Below are 9,229 nucleotides of genomic sequence, written 5' to 3'. Positions count from 1 at the left end.
CTCTAAAGTCCAAAGACCTTCCATGTATTTATTGTATTACAAGTAAAATGTCCCAAGCCGTCACATACTAAAATGGCAGTCATTGGTATGTCACAGCCATTTTCCCTTACCAGTGGAGAACACCCAGCCCAGAGAGATCACTGGCTGTCTGGATTTCTCCAGCATATGTATCTTGCTGCCCTTCTTCATTAGCAGGTATCAGCAGCAATCGGCATGTCACTTCTGTGGCTTCAGACCACGAGGCTTGCACACCAAAGGAACCAGAAGGTTCCTACCTAATAAGAAGTTACACTTCGTTCATTTTGACCTTAAAGTCAGAGATATGCCCTTAAATTGGACTCAAAATATGCAGAGTTGCAAAGAGGAAACCACAAGCACAAGGTACTCGGTTGCTACTGCAGTCACGTTTTTAGACCTTGTAGCTTAACTACTTCTGAGCTGTAGAACCCACAAGACATGTCACATGTTAGAGGAAACCCCGTCCAGGGGCAAGGCAGTCCCGCTTGCTCTCGCAGCACGCACAGGTGGCAGCTCTCTGCTGAAGTCATACTAAAGAAGTATTTTTAACATGACTTGAAAGAACTGCCAGCTCTTCTGCTGCTGAAAATGGGGCTATTTTTAGCAATTAGCTGTATTCAAATGTTCCTTTCATGATTTGCACAGGCAGCAAATGGCTTAGTAGATTACCAGAAAGGATCAGATATTCCCCTGGATAAAAGCAGCATTTACCACTTTTAACACAGATGGAAATCTTCACATTTCACAGTAAAACTGACCCTGAGGCAGGGTCAGTGAGGAAGGGATATAACCTTGGGGCACCCTATTAACATTTGTTTGCCCCCATTCTGAGAACTTGACTATTCGTTTGCCTTGCCTACTTCATGATAGTGCTTTGCATTACTATAGCTTCTTTCAGCTCACAATCTCAGACCTTGCCCTGAAACATCTTGGAGGTGGACAAGATACTCAGTAGGTAAGTGTGATCTGTTCCCATCTGGTGAAGTCTTACTGTTGAATGTGGTCCTCGATAAAACGCCTTTGAACTTCCTGGCATGTGACAGTCTGTGCCTTCCCATAACCTATATTGTATTGTTAATAATAACCAATTAATATTCCCAGGATTCACAAAATTACACTTGAGGGGAGTTCCCAGGGAGGCACAGGGCTGCAGTACTGGCTGTAGTCTCAGATTAACACAGCAAACTTTGACGTAAGGCTTGGTGCTGCAGTATGAGAGTTGCAGTAGCAGCCAGAGCCAGCTTTCTACTTGCAGTAGTCAAAGCTTTCTCCTGTTCCCATGGGCAAAAGACAAAGGAAGGGGCTGACGATAAGTAACTGGCATTTTGCAGGCCAGCCTATTATTTCATTGGCCTTTCCAGAAGGCGCAAGTGTCTGTCTGTCTGCAGCAGCGGCAGTGACTGCTGTAGCCTGTGCCATGGGTTGGTTAGTGTGTGCTCTGGGGTCTGGAAGAGCATCTCCTGCTGTGAGGGTGGTGGCAGAGAGCAGGGCCAGGGTGGCTGGCAGGCAGTTTCTGAACACATGGTCATCCCTCAGAGCTCAGTGTGTCATATTATACATGGCACTACTAAAAATAACACTGGTTTCTTAAACAGGTCTGGCATCAGCCATCAGGCTGCCATGGGTGGCAGGAGATGGCTGCAATCTAGCTATTACATAGACTCATGTAATATGAACAGTTCCTCAGATGGCCCTGCGTCTGCAAATATTTGAATCGCTATTGCGCAAAGCATAAGCTTTAAGTCTGCAGTCGAGGAGTTTAAGCAGAGACACAAAATTAAACAAGTGTTTAACAGATTTGTTATAATTTTAAGTTCTCCATTTGCTTCAGAGAGCCTGGCATTCAGTATTGCAAAGCAATTTTAATGCCTCTTGCTTTATCTGTAAATCTGGGGAATTATTCAGCTGGGGGAAAATTCAAAACACTGATTGCATGCAATTGGCAGTTTTCCCTGACTTCTGGACAGGAGTGAGCCACAGGCCTGCCAGATTCAACGTTTCTTTGAATGGAGCATGTGGGTGCTGGAGGTAGTGTGTGCTGGAGACAGCTCTCCCATCACTCAGAGCCCTTCAGGACTCCCTTCAGACATAAAATAACCTATGCAATCAGATAGCAGAGCTACACCAAGGCAAATTCTTTCCTATGTATGGTAGGGAAGGGAGGCATGGTCTGCCTTTTCTTTCTCATGACAAGCATCTCTGTGAGTTGAGATTTCCCCTGCAAGCCAATATGGAAACTTTAATTCCTGACATTAAATATTCCTTTTTAAAGCTGTACCCAACTGAAAAAAAAAAAGTCAATTAGAGCCTCTTGCAAAGGAAAGAAAAAAGTATATTAGCTAAAGCAGTGACATTTCTCTTTGATAGAAAGCTGGTGTTTCCAAGAGTCTGAGATAAAGGCTAATAGACAGTAATCAAAGACCACAGGAACCAGTCCTTATGTAATACCTCTCCCGTCTGTTTGGCATAAATCCCTGTGATCTTTACCATTAAGCAATGGAATGTGGCTTCATCCCACCAAAAAAAAAATATCTCTTGGAGTACATGAGAAGAATTATGTCCAGGCCAGCAGCTTTCTGTCTGAGCTCACAAGTGCATTTCCCCACAGTCAAGCTACATTCAGATGTAGAGTTTCTTTTGGCCTACTGTAAAACTAGTCACCAACCATAAAGGTAGATCTCAGAGCTTGAGGAGGTCTTGGAGCTTGAGGAGGTACTACAGCCTGAGCCCCAGGCTCAGATTTGTCTCTAAGATGTGGGGAAAGTGCCACTCTGCAGCTCAGCTCTGGATCTTAGGTTGTCCTTCATTCTTTCTCTTTTCTCTCTGTTCCTATTCTGCTCCTTTTTAACCTCCTCCTAGTTCACTTCTTACTTATCTGCTAATATTTTTTTTCTATAGCATCTTATTCTTTCACTGTTTCATACTGCCAATACTAAAACACCTATTTCTAAAAGTGAGAGGTGTCAATTTCTTACTCCAGAAAGCATTCCATCTGACATAGGAGGAATGTTGTATTAGAACTGAGTATTCTGGACAAGATTCACTACATGGAGAAGTAGAATCTCTTGTTTTGGTGCCAGCAGTGATGTTTTGGTTACACTTGTTATGTGCAGAGCACAGCATCCATAGGTAGCGCATCATGGATGGGGGTCAGGTTCACAAATAGAAGCCACTTCTTGAGCTAAGTGGGCTCCATACTCCACTTGGATGGAAAGAAATGTTTGCAGTGTGACCATTTGGTGAGAGGAGAGCTCAGGCAGGAGCTGCCCTCCTGTCTCGCAGGCTGTAAGCAGAGACCTGGGGGTGGAGGACTAATCACCAGCATCCTTAATCTCTTCAAGATTCATCTGGACAGGGTGCTGGGCCACCTTGTTTAGACTCTGCTCTTCCTAGAAAGGTTGGACTAGATGATCCCTGAGGTCCCTTCAACCTGTGATTCTGTGATTCTGTGAAGCCTGGCAGCCACCTCTTTTTCAGTCACAGACACGGTATTGGCACTTGTCTTTCCCAGTCAGACCTCTGCTGCTGCCCAGCAATCAGGCCTTAAAAAATTGTTCGGTTGATTCAGTGCAGCAGTGTGTGCAGAACAGCAGCTTCTGCCAGGGCTGCGACTTACTATGAAACTTGTGTGATTGTCTTCTTCACTTTGCATATGTAAAGAGGAAGCAGACTTTACAGTCATGGTATGCTGAAATGCAGAGGGTAAAGTGTTGTAACTGTGCACCAGCCACTGTGATTTGAACTGGGTGTATTGGAGCCAAATTTTTGGTAGGAAAGGATGAGAAAAAAGATCCAAGCTCTAATATACCTAACCCAGAGGTAGAAACAACAGAGCGCCATTCACGCACACCCAGTAGAAAAGCGAGACTGGTCAGCTGTGAGGGAACCAGAGGGAAATGCTTTGCCAGAGTCTTTCCTTGGCAATGCATCTGCTGCACTCGTGCAGGGCCTGGGGGATGGCTGGCTGTGGAGCCTTACAGCATGTCTTATGCTCCAAGATCTCTGCCCACACTCCAAATGCCGGAGGCCAATATGTCTTTGCTGCTCACTACTTTGAACAAGGAAACACCAAGAGGTTTATCCTTTGGCTGCTTTCCTCCTCCCAGTGCGTGTTATACAGAGCCTTGGTGTCCTGTGCAGTAAGACTGTGTATTACAAAATACTTTCAGTGCAGAGTCTACCTTGATCCAGCCAGCAGGACATACTGGCTCTCTGTTAGGAGTACCATGGTTTTTTCTCCTTGTGGAGCAGGTGCAGAAATTTGAGCCCAGAAAAGGCAGGAGCCAGGTAAGGACTCAGGACGACTACTCTGTGCTGCCAGCTCTGCAAGCAGAGTGGGGTGACCCCATGGTTTTTGAGTTTGCCTGATAAGGGACAGCCCCCAACAACTCATGAGTTTGTAGAGCAGGACTGTGCCTGTCATGGTCAGTAAGCATGTGAGCAGCCAGAGTGCTGTTGTGCCTGGGATTAAGGACTGGGGCAACACAGCCCCCAGAGAAGGGAAGGACTTCAGTCCCCACTGTCTTCTGACTCAAAACCTCTTGGAGCCATTGCCAGGCCATGGTCCTGGAGCCTCCCCTGCTCAGAAAAATGGGGTTAAATTCCTGACTACAGCCACAGCTGCAGGTTACAATAGGAATTCCTGAGCGTTATCACAGAATGGTAGTGTTGGTTTTCCTACTGTGAAGGTCAAAGGGGTTCAAAGGGCAGAAACATACTTTCTCCAAGTGTGGGGATTTTTTTGTAGCTTCTTAAAAGCAGAGACTTCTGCTGCTTATAAAGCAAGCTAAAGAAGCTGCCTTCAGTGGGCTTTCCTCCTCACCAATGAATGAGACACCCGAACAAGCATTTGGACACCTCTGGAGTCATATCAGGCAGTCCAGTTCCTTCAGGCAACAGGTTGTGAGTTCAGGCAATTTCTGTTTTGAATACCCAGTGGATTTTTTTTCTCATCTTCTTTAGAGGAAATACTAATTAGCCTAATTAAGAGTAAAGAATCTGATGCTTCATCCTCTGGCACTGCACGTTCCTTGACTGAAAAGAGACAAGCTGGTGTTTGTGACTTTCCTCCATGAAGAAGAAAAGCTTGAGTGGATTTGAAGCCCAGTGAGAAAACAGGTTGTGCTGAGAAAGTCACTGGAAGTCAGAAAGGCACCCAGAACAGCTGAGGAACTGAAGGGAAATGGTTGTGATTTCAGTCTCCCTTCAGAAAGCAGCCACGATGTCACCTTTCTGGGTGTGCTTTCTGGCTGAAGCTATACAAGAAGGACAAGGTGAAGCACTTTGCACTTATCAGATGTGTATTCTGAGCTTAACTTTGTCCCGAAAGCATACAGTGTCATATACTGGCCTATTTTGATTCCTGGGGATGCAAATAGAAATATGACGCATGATAACTAATTAAGACTAGTTGCAGAATGATTAAACTAAACAGCATTTCCTTTGGGAGAACCATGAGCGTTTCATGCCCTAGATAATTGATTTCCATATGCTTTCCCTTGGCTAGGAAATGCAAGTTCCTTGCTACATGTTCCCTGCTGGTTTTGGTCACTGAATTCTTGATGTTAGAGAAGGAGATAATGAAAGTTACATATCCCATTTACTCATTGGTTCAGTGAGGGGTCTGAGCATTTCTTCCTATCAGCAGTAACGATAATGGGTCTCGCTTAATGAGCAGCCACTGAGATAAGCATGCACATGTCAACAAATTAGCAACTACACATGCAACCCTGGAAAGAGGAAGACCATAGGACTCCAGGATCTCTCCCAGAGATCATTGATTTGTCGGACCTTTAATGAACCAGAGGATTACTGGCCTCAGCACTGGTCCCTGCAACTGGCTGATTCTGTTAAAGAGACACTGTAAAGGAAGACCACACTTTCCAAAAGCAGTTTGTGAAATGTAACTGTAGACCATGGGATCAGGCTGACACAGCCGAGGGGACATGACCTGAGGAGGCTGAGAATAGCAATAAGGCCTCTGCCAAAGCTGGCTTGGGGTAGGCGGGAGTAACTCCCTTATTCAGGCAGAGCAAAAGCTGGGATAAGGCAAAGTACCTGTAAACAAGACCCAGAGAACAAACTTGGAGCCTTCTATGAGAAATGCCAAAGCTGGTTTCTCTGCAGCAACAGCAGCAGCCACTGCCAGTGCGCCAAGGCAGGCGAGAGCTGCTTGTCCTCTGCATCACTCTCCACAGCACTGGACCGTAGCCACCGCTGTTGCGGGAAGTTGGGGCCATGTAAGCTTCCTGTAGGGAACTGAAAGTCAATTGTATCCAAAGTTACCTGCCAGCAGCTGAACATGTGCTAAGCCTAATGAAGTGGGCACCTGGTCTCAGCTCACCTGCAGAAGAGCTGTGTCCACTTCTCAGCACAGTGGCACAGCCAGCTCTGGCTGCCTGCGACCTCAGCAAAGAGGTGGATTGGTTCCCCTCCAACCCCTACCAAGAGGTCAGTGTGCCCAGAAATAAGATGTATTGGTGACAAAACTGGCCTTGTACTGCCCTCGTGTAGTTTTACTCTGGGTGAAGAGAGGACTTCAGTTTCCAGGGCTGCTAGTCCTCCGTGTACACTATAAGTAAATTGTGTAAAAGGATCTCTAGAACTAGAACCCTGAATAAATGCAAGGCACCTAAAATAGTGGCTGAATATTTTGCAGATTTCTAAATACATCAGATGCCCTTAAAAAGTTCATTTTTATTAAGACAAAGAAAGCAGTTATCCTTTAAGCAACCCCCTAACAGTTATTACTCACAAAGGAAGGCTAAGATTCCCTATCAGGAATATACAATTTAAAAGACAACTGTTGAGATAAAATCCATACTTGGAGATATTTATTAACATGAACTCATGTGATTGTAATAGTCAGAGCTGAGAAATACGTCAGAAAGCAAACCTGATTAGATAAATGGTCAGTGCTCCTTGTTGTGGCATCTCATACAAGCCATTCAGAGTTTTCTGAAACCAGCTGATTACAGAGGAGCTAGACTGGCTTTTAACCAAGTGATGACCCAGGCAGAAGTATTTAGATCTTCTAAATGAGTGTAAGCAATGCTGAGCTCTTAGCTAAACTGTGGTCCTGTAAACTGGAAGCATCTTGCAGTTTTTTCGGTAACTGAGAAGGTAAACTTCCTCATCAAGAGGCAAGGAAGATGAATTATGGGATAGTGTAGCATCCACTGTCACCACTTATTTCTTGCACTTAATGAATTACTGGAATTGTTCACATAACGGGTGCTCAAAGACCTGAAAAAACATTCTGCTGCCTACCTGGGCAGAACTGCAGAGCATCTGAACAAATGCATGTCTGGCCTTTGCCTGACAACAAAGAGCCAGTGTGGGACAAACAAAGCAAAGTCTGTCTTAAACTGGGCTGGGAAAGCAAGGTCTCAACTGTTTGTGTCCATCAAAATCAGATGGGATTTAGATTTTGGATAAATTATAGGGACTAGCTGGGTCAGTAACTTGACACGTTTCAATTCCATGTGCAGTTTCACTGCTTTTTAACAGAATGCAGGATGCTGTAGGAAATCACCATTTCAAAGGTGGGTTTGTATTAGAGGTGGGTGATATCTGTGGAAGGGACGTACAGATTTGTGCAGCCTGCATCTGACACAAAGCATGCACAAGACAGCGGAAATGTAATTTTCTTCTGTAGCCCATTAGCACAATGCTACTGAGAGTGTCACTGGCTACTCTGTCCCTTTTAGCCCTCTGGCTCTTCTTTTTTGCTTTTCTTTATTCATTTTCAAGAACCCAAACTGGGACCCATGTCCAGACTCTATAGCTGGTATCTCGTGCTGCCCAATATGTATTTTGGCAGTTATGCTGGGCCACAGGACACCCAGGCTGCTGACACAGGTACGGCAGGTGTCTGCCACCCAGGGGTGTGGTCATCTGCCATATGGGCCAGAGTAGCATGGTGCTCTACTCAGGAGTCACATGTTGGTTTCAAGCTCTACGTGGAGACAAAATGTATTTGAGACTAGAACTTCAGATGGGGAAATTGCCAGCCTTAACTAAACTCCTTCTTGGACTTGGGACTGGCACATACAGATCTTGGAGCATGGACTTTCCAACTCTCTCCCTCCAACTCTCTTTCCAACTTTCTCTCCTGGTTCCTGCTCCTGAATGTTTCAAGTGTCACAGCTGGTGCTTCATTTCTTTGGCAGCAAAAGTTTTTTACGAGTGGCATCCACACAGGCAGGTTGCTTAACAGCCACACTGCACCACACGGGGGAAAGATGGTGCTTGGAAGCTCAGGTGGGGCAACAAGCTCCTGAGCAGCATCCACACAGAAAAGTAGCACAGTAGCCCAAGGAGTTCATCATAATTTTTGACAAACTGTGCCCCAGGCTGACCGAAAGGCTGTGGGATTAGCCCAGGATTTGGGAGACTTGCGATCTGCTTTTTGCTTGGATGTGATTTCTTATTCTTGTTGGTAGGTAGCAGAAATCAAGAATGGACGACAGCTGCCCATTCGGCAAGTGCTCATCCATCTCCCACTCACTGGACTGAGAGTTTCAAAGGAAGGCCCCACAGCGAGACTGAGGATCATCTCTTCTGCCTGTTATGTCTCCTCATGACCATCATTAATTAGGTATAGACTTAATCTCCAAAGCTCAATGTTTTATGTCCCTTTTAACATTTACAGTTAGGAAAACTCTAAATAATTTCTTTCAGTATTACTTTGCCACAACATCTGCCTTTCGCTGCAGACTCTGTGGTTTAATTAACCTGCCATGAGAACAAATTTCCTTTTACCCTTTTTTAATTTCCCACTCTCTAATTTCATCAAATAGTCATTTGTGCCTCAGTTGCCACATGGGGACTGTAAAACAGGGATAATGGCACAGTCCTTCCCATATGGGGATAATGTCAGAGTGAATAACCTCAGAGCCTAGCAAGCACCTAGATATGGCAAGTTCTGTGGCTGCTTGCAGCTCTCTGCCACTGACTCCAGACTGTGATCGTCCCCAGACTCAGGATGGTTAAGTCACACTGCTGTTACGTTACCACTGACTTTACTGAGAGAAGGCTGCTCAGTTAAGTTCCCGGTCAGTCTGAAATGCTGCTTCTCCTCTGCCAGGAAGCTTCTTTCCTTGCCTCTTCCCACATCTATTTTCCCAGGCATCTAGAAAGCTGAAAACCCAGGTTTATTTAAGGAAGCGTTCTAAAGAATGGAGGAACCATCAGAGCTGCTTCCCAGGGA

Source organism: Phalacrocorax carbo, chromosome 3, assembly GCF_963921805.1.
Source record: "Phalacrocorax carbo chromosome 3, bPhaCar2.1, whole genome shotgun sequence".
NCBI lineage: Eukaryota > Metazoa > Chordata > Aves > Suliformes > Phalacrocoracidae > Phalacrocorax > Phalacrocorax carbo.
The sequence above is the reverse complement of the archived record's forward strand: the minus strand, read 5'-3'. Positions refer to the sequence as shown.